Genomic DNA, 8,732 nt, shown 5'->3' on the forward strand with positions numbered 1-8,732 from the left:
CCCACTCACCCCGTAAGATCCCACTCACCCGGTAAATGAAACCGAGCGAGTCACTGGTGTGACCTGCTCCTCCTGGGCACCCCCATAGGCTTCCCTCGTCTCGGAAACACAGAGTGAGAGCCTATCAGAGCCAGCACAGCAAAGCACTGCACATTCAGGGAGAAGTCCCTTCTCCTCCTCTTCCCCGTGTCATCATGGTGGTCATGCACTTAGCAGTTAGTTCAGGCCAGGCCATGTGCTAGGTAAACACTTTGTTAAGGGAGAGAAAGGGGTATAGACAAAATATCACTCCTTTCTCTCCCCCATCCTCAGGCTTCCTTATACCTTTGATTTCCCCGCCGCCACCCCTGGGGAGCAGAGTAATGGGTCTATGTGCCCTGCCCTCAGGTAAGGGCAGGTACCCCCAAGAAGCAAGAGGTCAGCTGGAGAGCTGAATGGATTTGGGTAAATCTGAAGCAGAAAGCAAGACTTTTTATTCATAAGGGCCAGACTTTTGTTGTTGTAAAAGAAAAGGATTGTGGGTATCCCTGGGTTGGTCCCTGCAGGATGCAGAACACAGGGTTTTACTATAAATCACAGACAAGGAAGAAAGCGGGGTGAAATCAGGACAAGTCCCCCTTTTCATCCAACCTGTCAAAGAACAGAGGTTGGACCAGTTAATGGAAGGAGGAGATCAGTGGTGATTAACACTATAGGTCAGGCCCATTCCAATATGGCACGTGAGTGTTAGATAAATAATTGTTGAGCAAGGGGTCTGGGCAAATGATTAGAGCCAGGGATTTGTCTGGGGACACCTCAGTGGCGCAGCTGTGGAGAGCTCTGAGCAAATAAACGAGAAGGGTCCAGGTAAGGAGGCCCAGGTAGAGGCAGGAAGGCCAAGCCCTGGGGAGAGGCCGGAGCCCAGGTCCAGAGGTGCCAGGTGCGAGGCCTGGGGAAGTCAGGGTACCGAACCCCTGAAGGACACAGAGCATCTCCAGGGGATGAGCCAGCAGCAGAGGAGGAGAGAATCCCCATTTGGGCCGCAGTTTCCCTAAAGAGACGGAGGATTTTTCAAGCTGGAAGTTGTGTGAGCGATCTAGAATTTCAAAGCTGCAGTTTTCTGCTCTTCGTGGAAATACGAGGTCATGGGCTAAATGAATATAAACTGCAGATAAATAAAGCGAGTTATACCTGTGCACACTGGAGTCTGTGACTTTAACGTTTATGCCCTCTGCATAAATATTTGTATTTCGTCCTCACGGGGAGGATATTATTGGTATTAATAAGCTCATTTTTCAGTTAAGGAAAGCACCATTTGGAGAGGTTTAAAAAACCGTTCAAGGCCACACGGATGGAAAGTTGTTGAAGGACATTTGAACTTGGGTTTTTTCTAAAAACAAAATCCCCGTCACAAAACCACTCTTTGGCCACACCTGCAGCAGAGTTCGTGGGGAATCATTTAACATGAATATTTTTGTGTTCCACCTCCAGGCTGAAACGGAATCTTTGGGGTGGGCTCCTCAGTTCAGCATTTTTTCCATCTGCCCAGGAGGTCAGAGGTCCCTTAAACGCTGATCCCTGCTCGCCTGGGAACATGCTGGCATCTTCCAGGGAACATGCTGGCATCGTCCAGGGGAGCCGGGGCTTTGGTCTCCCACCCCCTGCATGGCCCATTAGGGCCGAAGGTGGCTGCAACAGTGCAAAGCTGGTCATCCTCCTCCAAAATATTCCCAAAGGGCTGCATGGCCCTGGACTAAAGCAGTGTGGTCTGCAGACCACAGGCAGCAGCACCTGGAAGCTTGTGGGAAATGCAAATTCTTGGGCCACCCCAGACCTACGGAGCCAGACTCTGTGGGGAGGGGACCCAGGTGACGCTGAGTTGGAGACGCACTGCCCTAGAGGCAGGAGTATCTGGACCCTGGTGGATTTCCCAGGGACAGGGAGAACAATAAACCCGTTTCTAGCACTTGCTATGTGCCAGGCATGGTTCCAAATGCACGACAGGATTCAACACATGGCCTCCTCTCAGCTCTAAGAGGTAGGACTGTCCTTGTTTTCAGCTGAGGAAGCTCAGAGAGGATAGTGGCAAAAGGGCACGCAGCCCCTGAGTGCCAAGCGTGGGACTGGCCTTCAGGTGAGCCTGAGTCATATGCCCAAAGCCCCTTTGGATGATGGGCTGGGAGCCTTTCCCACAGCCATGTTGGCATGATCTCTGTGCAGCTAATACCCCACAAAAGTTGGGGCTGAAACTGCTTTTCGGGTGGATACCTTCTTAGAATGCAATTTTCTTCTTAAAATCCTCCAATGACTTAAAATAAAACCTACCCCAGGTGCGGGATGGCCGGCCCTGCCTACCTTTCCCGTCTTGTTTCACTACCTCGCTCACCAGCTCCAAGTTCACGGGCTTCCTCTCAGTTCCTTCCACTCCTTCCCAGCCAGAGGCCTTCGCATGGGTGGCTCCTTCCTGTCTGGACTATTCTTCTCATTCTTTCTTCAAACAGCCACTTCTTGTTTTCCCCTTCAATATCCTTTCCTCACTAGTCCTTCTAGGCCCACCCGCTGGAAGCAGATCTATTATTCTATTTTCCAAGGCCTTGTTTATTTTCTCTATAGCAATGATAGTAATTAATGGATGCCTTTGTCTATTTGTTATTGTTTGTCTCCACCACTGATTTGAGACTCTAGGAGAGTAGGGACCATGTCTGGGCTCTTCATCTTCACTCAGTTCCTCACTCAGGCACATAGTAGGTACTAAATATTTGTTGAAGGATTGTTGCTCCTCCTCATCCTCATACAAATTAGGACTAGAGTTAGCATTATGTGACAGAAAGCCACTTCACAGTGGGTTAACCAGATCAGGGGCTTCTTTCTATCACAGAACAAGAAGTCATCCGAAGTGGGCCGTTCCCTCTAGTTCAGCGACGCCTTCATGCACCGGATGCCTGTGGCCTGATCTGTCGTTCTGACCCCTAGACTACCTCCATCATATAACTGAAGTCCAGGCAGGAGAGGCGAGGGGCAAAAAATGTGAGCCAGCTATGGATTTAAACTCACATCTTATTGGCTGGGACTGTGTCGGGTGGCCATGCCCAGGTGTAAGGACACCTTGCTCCCCAAATGACACTTGGGGTTCTGCTGGTCTGGAGGACGGGGAGAATGGATATGGGGAGGGCAGCCGGCAGAGTCTGCCACAGATGCTCTGAAGGGGCCTCCACATCAGTTTCTTTCTCGTTTATCAAGTGACTGACTTAATTATAAGCTGTGGAACTCTCCAGATCACCGGTTCTCAACCTGTGGGTCGCGACCCCTTTGGTGGTCGAACGACCCTTTCACAGGGGTCGCCTAAGACCATCCTGCGTATCAGATATTTACATGATGATTCATAACAGTAGCAACATTACAGTTATGAAGTAGCAACGAAAATAATTTTATGGTTGGGTCACAACATGAGGAACTGTATTTAAAGGGCCAGAAGTTTGAGAACCACTGCTCCAGATGAAAGGGTCCTTTAAATGCTGCTAGTCCAGCGCCCTTGTTTTGTAGTTATAAAAACAGGGAGCCTCTGGATCATCCAACTTACTCAAGGTCCCACATGCACCCAGGCAGGGTCTCCCGCCCAGGACGGGACCCCCTCAGCAAACCCAGGGAGGCGAGGGCTGGCGGTTAAGTTGATCAAATAAAAGCTCAAGACTTAGACACGTCAGTTTTAGAGATATTACAAAATAATCTCTTTTTCATAAAACCTTAACTTTCAAAAAAATTTATTTCCTACGTATAGAATGCTAAACAAGGTTCAGTTTCTCTACATCCAGCTTCGTGTTTTTTTTTTTCCCTCCCAACAAACTGCTCCTTTTAGGTATGTTTTTTCATCCTTTTCACCAGTAAAATTTATGAGCATTTATTTAAAGGAAAAAAACACTGGAAAAACTGAAGAGAGAAAGAGCGATTATACATATGGAAAGCCATAAAGAACCACAGTGAATGTGCTGCGGTTACTGCTTTCTTAAAAAAACAAACCAGGCGGCGGTTTGGAATGTGAAAGAGTCCTGTGTGCGGGCAGGCGGGGGCCGGGGCCATGGGCCGTGGCCGGGCTCCAGGAGGCCCGTGAGGGGCACCCCAGCCTCTTCTGTCTCCCCTCTGACAGCCTCAGACAAAGCCAGAGAGAAAATGACTTTACCAAAAAATTTTTAATTTAAAAAAGCTTCTTTATTTAAAAAAATCTGTAGAAACCTAAGAAGGCCCAGGCAGCCATTTAGTGTGAGCTGAGAGAGAATCCCCCAACGGGCCTGTCAGTGCTCCCCAGACTGGCGAGGCCACACCACAACGAGCATGTGTGTGTGTGTGTGTGTGTGTGTGTATGCATGTGTGTGTGAGCGTGTGTGTGAGAGAGCATCTGTGTGTGTGAGCATGTGTGTGAGCGTGTGTGTGTAAGAGAGAGCATGTGTGTGTGAGCATGTGTGTGAGCGTGTGTGTGAGTGTGTGTGTGAGCATGTGTGTGTGAGAGAGCATGTGTGTGAGCGTGTGTGTGAGCGTGTGTGTGAGCGTGTGTGTGTGAGCGTGTGTGTATGAGAGAGCATGTGTGTGTGTGAGCGTGTGTGTGTGAGCATGTGTGTGTGAGAGAGCATGTGTGAGAGAGCGTGTGTGAGCGTGTGTGTGTGAGAGAGCATGTGTATGAGTGTGTGTGTGTGAGCGTGTGTGTGTGAGAGCATGTGTGTGAGCGTGTGTGTGTGTGTGTGTGTGTGTGTGTATAAATAATTGTCTTCCGGGGAGGGGGTGGTGTCCTGAAGGGCAACCTTTGGAGGTTCTCCTTCCTTGAGTACCTGGGACAATCCTTGGGAACGAGGACATGTTTGCAAGTCCATTTTTTGGCTTGTTTGGCCTCCCTCCTTCCCCCTGCCACCCTGAGGTCTGGAGTTGGCCTCCTGCTCTCCCCTACCCAGCTTCGCTAAGCTCTGTGTCTCTCCGTCCCCACTCCTGCCTCTCAGTTCACCTCCCCCAACTCCCCCAAGCATAGCTGAGACCACAGGGTAACATTTCACAAAATTCTACTTGGGAATACAGAAGGGAAAGGCAGTGCAGAAAAGAAAGCCCTTCTCCCGGACGCTGGCGTCAGAGTTGGTCCCTGTCCTTTTGTGAGGCCCTCCCTCCCTACAGCGCTCGCTCCCCTCGACCCTCGGCCTGCTCCTCCATCCCAGGGGCAGCCCATTCTGCCCCCCCACTCTCTCTCTCAGGCAAAGTAAGAAGCGAACCTCCCCTCCCCCATATCCCCTTTTCCACGGTGGCCACTCCTGCTTAGTTCCTCTTTCCAGATCTCTGTTCTGGGATGTGGGCTGCGACTTGACGTTCCCTAGAGACCCCCTGGAGCACTTCTCTCTTCAGGTGACTCTTCCTCCAGAGCCTTCTGGTCCCTTCTGGAGACAAGCACCACTGGCCACCTTAAAGCGACGGTTCTGCAGCTTCAAAGAAAACAAGCAACAGGCTCTGGGCACTCAGTTATGAAAGCAAAACTCAGAGGACCCTGTCAGAACCTCCTCCTTCCAGCCTGCCAGGCACCCCCAGCCCCAGACCCCCACTGAGCCTCAGCAGGAGGTGGCCCCTCTTGACCGACACTGCCCTGGGAGCACCAATCTTGCAAGTCGGCCGCAGGGCCCCTGTGGCCCTGTTCCAGTCTCCACACAAACCCGGAAAGCCTCTCTGCCCTGCCCCGAGCGGTCACCGCAGCTGCGACCAGAAATACAAACGCCCTAGAACCAAAGGGTCACAGCTGGAAGGGACCATGGAGATCACAGTGCCCAACTCCTCGTTTCATAACCGAGGACACTGAGGCCCGGAATCATAGCATGGGTTTGTGGCAATCTACTATAGAAGGCACGCCACCCTTCCTTTCCCTCTCTTCTGAAGCAGGAGAAGGTCTTTGTGTTGCTGTGCATGTTTCCAGTCACATGGGACAGAAAACCAACTTGAAAAATGCTTGAGAAAGAAAGGAATTTGTTGGCTCATTCCTAGAGCTGGGGTGGGTATGGCTGGGTCGGTCCTGAATCACATGGCCTCAGCGTAAGGGAAATGGAGGTGCTGTTACCCGAAGGAGGAGGATACCGGCGGGCGAGAGTGGGGTGTCTGTTACAGTCCACCTCTTGGCTGCCCTAAATTCCCATCGACTTCTCTTCCCAGACACACAACCGCGCCACACACAACCTTAAACACACTGGCCAACGGAAGACAGCGGAAGTCTCCTGCTTTACTGGGTCCGGCCATTCTGACTGCGCCCAGCTGTGCTCTCTGCGAGGATCTCCCTGGCCCACTGGCCCCTTTGCTCCCTCATCTAGACACGGGGGACTGGTTCTTCTGCCTCTTTAACAGCCTATTCCCTAGGTTTTGGTTTGAGGGTCTCTGAGCAGCGTCTCAGAGCCTCTGTTTACTACGCCTGGGCATTCTCTGGCCACAGGGCTGTCGTGGGTACTTGTCCCGTTTGTGCACGGACAAAGGCATTCTGCTGGGAGGATGAGGGACTGTGTCTGCCCAGAGGGGAAGGGGCCCTTTCCCATGTCACGTAAAGGTTCCCTAGACTGAAAATTGTATTGTCTCCCGACAGTACAAGCACTTAAAAGTTTAATAAGTACAGCATTTGGAATGCTTTTCATTTTAATTGATTAACTAATTAATTTATTTAATCCTCACCCAAGGATATTTCTCCATTGATTTTTAGGGAGAGTGGAAGAGAGAGGGCAAGTCAGAGAGAAGCACTGAACACATCAATTGCTTGCCTCCTGCATGAGCCCCCACCAAGGCCTGGGCCGGGGAGGACCCTGTAACCAAGGTACCTGCCCTTGACCGGAATTGAACCCGGGACCTTTTAGTCCGAAGGCTGACGCTGTATCTACTGAGCCAAACCGGCCAGGGCAGGAGTGTTTTTCACAAAAACAACAGAAACCCCAATTAGTAAAAAGGACAATATGCAGAGAAACGTGTGTCTTTTTCAAGAGTGAGGAAGTGTTTTCTAGAAACTTCTTTGCTGACCTCCCCCCGACATCTCATTGGCAAAACTGGGTCACATGCCCATCCCTAAACCAACCACTTGACTGCTCTTAGACTTAGTCCCTGAGCTGGGAAGGGGTGACTTCCCTGAGGGGTGACGGCTGCACACAGTCCGGGTTTGTTCGGCCAGGAAGAAGGGAGGGACACCGTGAACACCAGTCCGTGGGCCTCCGTCGGGCCTCCATCTATTTGCATGCAGGCACTTGCCTGGCCACCTGTCCTTGAGTCTAGATGCCAGCCTGGTGGTTTCCTTCTCATGCTCAGAGGGCTTGGTTCTCTGCCTATTCCCCCAGCTTTCAGCCCAGTGGCCTTCATCTCCGCCTTGCTTTGGACCCATGCGGGACCAGCCCGTGGAATGGGAAGGCAGAGCTGAGGCCCTCTGCCCCGGGTTCCATTCTAGCAAACTGGTCTTTACCAAGAGGCACTTTTCAGCTTCCTGAGGTGCTTGGCAAAGACGTGGGGAATTAGGCTAGTCTCCACCTGGGACCCCATTCCTCAGCTTCCGGCCAGTGCAGGCCCTCATTTGTTTAGCAGGGGTCCTCAAACTACGGCCCGCGGGCCACATGCAAATACAAATATTGTATTTGTTCCCGTTTTGTTTTTTTACTTCAAAATAAGATATGTGCAGTGTGCATAGGAATTTGTTCATAGTTTTTTTTTTAAACTATAGTCCGGCCCTCCAACGGTCTGAGGGACAGTGAACTGGCCCCCTGTTTAAAAAGTTTGAGGACCTCTGGTTTACAGCATTGAGTTAGTCTTTCCCAACTTTGCAAGAAAATAGGTTCTATGGCTCTTGGGCACCTTAGATGGCTGGCTGGAGGCTGCAAGAGGCCCTCTCCCGGAGGCTGTGCCCTTTCCCACCCCTCCCCCCTTTCCCATGGGCTTGTCTTTTCTGGAATTCACAGAAGGCCTCAGCATTAGCCAACACCCCACACATGTGTAGTGTACATAAAACAGAGTCAAAATTATAGGACAGCGTTAGATTTAGACATAGAAAAAATATATTTTTTTAAAATAATGCAGACCAAGGAAGGCCTCCACAAGCCTTCTTTCCTGGAGGGGGCAGATTGGAGAGTTTGAGAAGACTGCAGGGCACTGAGATGAGACTGTGAGGACCAGGTAAGACGGGTCCTCATCTGAGCACATTTAGAGTCTGGCTGGGGAGATAGAAATAACACTCCAGCTACAAGGAAGGAGGAGTAAGTGTGAGTTCCTGTGATAAGCATCCCTTCTCTTCCCGGCCTGGCAAAATCCTGTCATGAAGACGCAGATGAGATGTCCCCTTCTTGGTAAAGTCTTCCCTGGACCCTCCTGCGTGGACCCATAGTGCTGAGTCCATAGCCCCGCTGGTGCTTTTCAGGCCACACCCTGGAGAACCCCCTGCTCAGGTCTCCAGCGAGGACAGCATCTCCGGGAAGTCTCTTGAGTGTCTAATTCTGTTTCGGCAACAGCTTCTTGTAAGACCTGTCGGAGAACCAGCATGTTAGTTGGTCACTTTCCCACCAAACCGAGAGCTCTGAGATCGGGGACCAGTCAGCAGGGGACATAGCTGAGATGAGGGCACACTTCCCACGGCTGTTCCCAGCTGGCGACAGCATAGTGGGCACGAGGGCCAGCCTTCCTGAGGAATGCAGGACGCGCCCGATGACAATGTTGGCTCACAGATCGCACAACAGCCTGGCTGTCATGGTCTCAGCACTGTGCTGCCGTGTGAGCTC

The sequence above is a fragment of the Myotis brandtii genome, unplaced genomic scaffold, assembly GCF_000412655.1.
Source record: "Myotis brandtii unplaced genomic scaffold, ASM41265v1 scaffold280, whole genome shotgun sequence".
NCBI lineage: Eukaryota > Metazoa > Chordata > Mammalia > Chiroptera > Vespertilionidae > Myotis > Myotis brandtii.